Source organism: Hyla sarda, chromosome 3 (assembly GCF_029499605.1).
Source record: "Hyla sarda isolate aHylSar1 chromosome 3, aHylSar1.hap1, whole genome shotgun sequence".
Lineage (NCBI taxonomy): Eukaryota > Metazoa > Chordata > Amphibia > Anura > Hylidae > Hyla > Hyla sarda.
This window is the reverse complement of record NC_079191.1, coordinates 78126613-78132414: the sequence shown is the minus strand read 5'-3', so window position 1 is coordinate 78132414 and position 5802 is coordinate 78126613. Positions and strand designations below refer to the sequence as shown.

The following is a 5802-nucleotide window of genomic DNA, read 5'->3' as shown; positions in this document are numbered from 1 at the left end:
GGAAGTGTTAGGAGGGCTTGAGCTAATGATATCATCTAGCTTATGGGTTGAAGCTTCCTTATGCCGATGACATTATCTTGAACTACAGAAAGAAAGAACTTGTGGGAGCATGTGGGAGGGAGGCAATTCAAATCGGGGCATAATATCCTGAGAGGAAGCCCAGGCTTTCCTAGGAATATCCATAAGATCATTTGTCAATAAAAGGCCCTTCTCATGTCAAATGAGCACTCTTGAGGGGAATCAGGGTGACTCCACAGTGGCATATACTTAGACGGGAGGAAAGGCAGGTGTAAGGCATAGCTCAATTATAGCTAGTACAGCCAGGGTGGACCTCCTAAACAAAGTATTATTTGCATTGATCTGGAATCGCTTCTCGGCCCTTTGGCTAAGATCAAGTGTAGTATCTGTTCTTATCAGGGGTTTAGTCTCTGGTCATTGATGTAGGATGGAGGGAGCAGGTGTACCGGGGCGTCCAGGGCTGGTTCTGAGGAATCAGCTCGACGGCTGCCCTGATGTGACCTGTTTCCTCCGGGTCTCGCCATGAGGTAGAGGGGTGTAGAGCCGAGGTACTTCTGTGCATCGGGGAAGTGGTGACCCTGAGGTGCCGAAACTCACTGGGTTTTATAACTCACTGAGTGAAAGCACTGCACCATTATTCTTCACCTTTGGCACTCACCCTTGGAATCCCGGCCTTCTGGCTAGGATCAGGGCAATTTTTATAGATCCGGCCTGATGACTGGGCAGTATATCTGCACTCGTCCACTTATTTATAATTTTTTTTGTTTGTCACTGTGCCACATTTGTGTCTTTATTTGTACACATGATTGTCAGGATGCGGTAGCCCTTCAGAGCGTCCCTCCTGGTGGTCGAGGGGAGGAGTGAGTGGCCATTAGGTTCCTCACCTCCCTGCAACCCCTGGCTTTGGTCAAGATGCCACCAGTATACGGCTCCTCGGCTAACGCCTAGGTTGAAGCCAGGAGCATTTTCGGCTCCTTAGTAACTTCAGCGAAAAGGGGCATCAAACCTGGATCCTTGCAGATGCCTTTTGGCCCGGAGGTGAAGGGTAGGTTTGTTGGGGGGCCTCTCTCCTGTCGGAGAAGGGCTTAGCGATAGACCACATCCTTTGTGCACGTATTTTTTTGTGTGACACGTTGCACTTTTTCTTGCACTTTGGGTGATAGAGAGCACTTGCCTCGGCTATTAAAAAAAAATTGAACTGGAAATGTGGGAAGCCTTGTGACAAGATTCCAATGAATCTCTCAACAATCCCTCAGTGTCCCTGCACCATCAGATCTTTGGGAAAAAGATCATGACTGTGTAAAATATCTTTAATAGAAAGCCCACCTCATTCCATGACAGTAATTTAACATGAAGTGTGCTTGTGCTAACTGTTACATGTTTAAGGGTGACTGTGTGCTTATCTGAAAAATGGAATGGAGTTCTTTATTCTTTTGGTAATTTTCTGTCCCAGTGGAAGGTGTCATAAGCAAGACAGTCTCAGAAAGCACCCTAGACCCAAAGTTAAATGAAGTATGTGACTGAGTGGATAATGTAAAGATTATGAGAGGATCGGTACCTATATAGATGTTATTAGTCCCCTTCATTTCTTGTTTACTTTTATGACAACCCTCCTTATGGAGGATTGATTCTCCTGATGAAATTGGGATATCTAGCAGGGCTGGTCCACTCTGCTGCCAGTAGGTCAGTTGGTTGGAGAAACCACCACAGGTGTTTAGTTTGGCCTCTATCCCTGTAAGGAGAAAGACGAATGTCCTCACCCATGTGACTCAGCGGCCACTCTAGGTTCTAACAACTGAACTCTGGTAGCCATGGGAGCTCCCTAGTGTCCGTATCTCACGAGTACAGACTAGTACAGACCAGGGCAAATTATATTCCACTGCAGTGTTGCCCAGGTGGTCTTGACTGTATAGACAGTACAGATAAGTAAGGATCACCCTGCATTCAAGGGCATTATCTGCCTCTGTAAGGCTGCATTCACATCACGGTTAGTCACTACAGCTGCCAGGTCCGGCTGGGAAATGTCAAAACCGGACGTTCTCGTATGCCAGATGGACCAGTGCATAATCTCGGAGTCAGACAATGACTCAGGTCGGCTAATTTTTGCCCCGTATCCAGTTTTGTGACTGGACTTAAAGGGGTACTCCGCTGCCCTGCAACGGAAGCTCCGCTCCCCAGCGTCCGGAAGTTTATTGTTCCGGACGCTGTGTGCGTGCATCCGTGTTCAGGGCCACCCATCGTGACGTCACGCCCGCCCTCTCAACGAAAGTCTATGGGAAGGGGGCGTGTGCTACGATTTGAAGTCCAGTCACAAAACCGGATATGGGGCAAAAATGAACTGACCAAAGTCACTGTCTGACTCCATTTGGCTCATTTAAGTGAATGAGATTTGGCGCCGGTCCGGCTGAGATACGGGAGAGTCTGGTTTTGACATTTCCCAGCCAGACCCGGCAGCCATAGTGACTAACTGTGATGTGAATGCAGCCTTACATGTTGCTGTTCCTGATACTCTACCCTAGGATATAAATGTAGTGCACCACAAACCAGTGCTTCTCAACCTGCTACACAGATTTAACCAGTAAGGTGCCTCCTAGTTGTTTGTGAGGCACTACTTAGTAGGCAGTTTCACTTAAGGGTAGGCATATTTTTACTGCTGAATATTTTCCTTCCCATTAAAATCAATGGAGAGCTAAATCAGCTGCATATTTTGCTACCCATTGACTTCAATGAGTAAAAAAATATGCCACGTGTGACCCTACTCTTAGAGTGAGTCAGAGCTACACAGTCCTATCTCTGGGAGCAACAATCTTTGTTTAAGCCCCACTATTCACTCATTTTACATTTCATTTAATGCTATATAGAATTTTAGAGACAAATAAGAGGTAGGCTGTGCTATTTTTTTAAATTTTCCATGCATTTCACAGATTATGAAGCCCAGACATGACTTTGATCTGTTCTGTGAGGTCCCAGTCGAAAAAGTTGGAGAAGCCCTATCCTAAAGTATATAGGACAGATTACCTGAAAGAAAAAAAATTAAAGTTAACTAGGAATAGAAAAACAGAGCAAATTTCTTTGAAAAATCGCTCCATGTTGGGTGTGGTTCTGCAGCTCAGTTCCTTTGAAGTGAATGGAGCCAAGTTGTAATACCACACACAAACTGGGGACAGACGTGGAGCTGTTTTTGAAAGAAACTAGCTCAGTTTTTCTATTCCTAGACAACCCCTTTAAGCTTTAAAGGGGTACTCCGGTGAAAAACTTTTCTTTTTTAAATCAACTGGTGCCAGAAAGTTAAACAGATTTGTAAATTACTTCTATTAAAAAATCTTAATCCTTCCTGTACTTATTAGCTGCTGAATATTACAGTGGAAATTCTTTTCCGTTTGAAACACAGAGCAGTCTGCTGACATCATGAGCACAGTGCTCTCTGCTGACATCTCTGTCCAATTTACGAACTGTCCAGGGTAAAAGGAAATCCCCATAGCAAACATATGCTGTCCTGGACAGTTCATAAAATGGACAGAAAAGTCAGCAGAGAGAACTGTGCTCGTGATGTCAGCAGACAGTTCTGTGTTTTAAAAAGAAAATAATTTCCACTGTAGTATTCAGCAGCTAATAAGTACAGGAAGGATTAAGATTTTTTAATAGAAGTAATTTACAAATCTGTTTAACTTTCTGGCACCAGTTGATTTAAAAAAAAAAAAAGTTTTTCACCGGAGTATCCCTTTAATAGTATGCTATGAGATCAAATTCACAAATTGCAAATACTATATTGTACCATTTGTAATTTCCTCTGCCAAAATCCATAACTTCATTTAGTATATTCATATCCAACTGTTTCAAGTGGTTTATCACTCAGTGGAAGCCTTGGTTATATGTGGCCAACCCCTAGCGCCTCGTCCCCAAAAGTCAAGACTAGTGTTGAAAAAGTGCACCCAAGAGTATACAAAACATTTTATCCTAAAAAAAAAAAAAAAGATATTGAGCTATGGAATCAAATTCAGAAATATCAAAGGATATACTGTAGCATTTGTCATTTCTGATGCCAGAACCCATAACATCATATAGAATAAAAAATATGCAGAGAATAGCAAATAATTCAGCATGGATTTTAATGATTTATTATTGATATATTCTATTGATATATTCTAAATTCACTACAGTTGTCTTTGTTAAGTTTAAAGGGGTATTCTGGCTTTATACATCTTATTCCCTATCCAAAGGATAGGGTATAAGATGTATGATCGCAGTGGTCCTGCCCCACAATCTCGGTGCAGTCCCTGGCATTCTTTGCCAGGCGCTGCCTCCGAGACGGGGATGTCACGGTCACTCCACACCCCCTCCATTCATGTCTCTGGGAGGGGGCGTGATGGCTGTCACGCCTCCTCCCATAGACATGAATGGAGGGGGCATGGCATGACATAACTAGGGGCGTGCCCGTGACGTCACGTCCCTGTCTCGGAGGCAATGCCCGGCACAGAATGCCGGGAGGCTGCACAGAGATCCCAGGGGTCCCCAGCGGTGGGACCCCTGCGATCATACATCTTATCCCCTATCCAGGGACGTAGCTAGAAAAAATTGCCTTGGGACCCCCGACCACCTGACAACCCGCTTCCCCAATCCCGGACGACCCCTTACTCGGCCGCACAAAGATATCAGTGACTACAGCACTGATGGGACACAGTCAGGAGAATACACAACTATATAAGTGACTAACAGACAGGGCCAGACAGACAAAACAGACATTTAAGAATAAGCAGCACATTTTTCTGGAGGGGATCCAACTGCTGGGACCCCCACCAATCACCCAATCTCCTTGGTTCCAGTTACTCTCAGGCTGTTATAATGCTATAACTCCCATCATGTCTGGAGAGCCTCAGGCATTATAGGAGTTGTAGTTTTGCAACAGATGGAGACCCACAGATTAGGGTACAGCATCACCCATCATCACTGCGGAACTTACAAGTAACTCCAGCTCTGATAGGACAGTCAGGAAAATACACAATGATATCAGTGACCTGAGTGACGTCTTCTCTTTTGTCTTTTCTTTTCTTCTTCATCTGGCACAGATGTCAGGACGTCTTCCAGCTCCATCTTCTCTGCAGAGTCTGACGCCCGGACAGCATAGGTTCTCACTATGTCAGTAGATACTCATCCTCTCCATGAAGATAATAATCATTATTATTCTGCTAAATACTGTACCTCCTGAATGTAAAACTACCATCAACTGTACCCCCTGAATATAATACTGCCACCCACTGTACCCCCTGAATATAATACTGCCACCCACTGTTCCCCCTGAATATAATACTGCCACCCACTGTACCCCCTGAATATAATACTGCCACCCACTGTTCCACCTGAATATAAAACTGCCACCTACTGTACCCCCTGCATATAAAACTATCATCCACTGTACCTCCTGCATATAATACTGCCACCTACTGTACGCTCTGAATATAATACTGCCACCCACTGTACCCCCTGAATATAATACTGCCACCCACTGTATCCCCTGAATATAATACTTTCACACACTGTACCCCCTGAATATAAAAATATCATCCACTGTACCTCCTGCACACAATACTGCAACCCACTGTACCCCCTGAATATAATACTGCCACCTACTGTACCCCCTGAATATAATACTGCCACCCACTATACCACCTGAATATAATACTGCCTCCCACTGTACCCCCTGAATATAATCCTGCCACCCACTGTACCTCCTGAATATAATACTGCCACATACAGTACATACACACACCATTCATACATACAGTA

The 5802-nt window shown here is 44.5% G+C and overlaps 1 pseudogene; it reads left to right on the top strand.

The window, feature by feature from the left end:
- Positions 1 to 365: 365 nt before the first annotated feature.
- LOC130363282 (U2 spliceosomal RNA) lies at positions 366 to 571 on the top strand (annotated as a pseudogene).
- Positions 572 to 5802: the final 5231 nt, after the last annotated feature.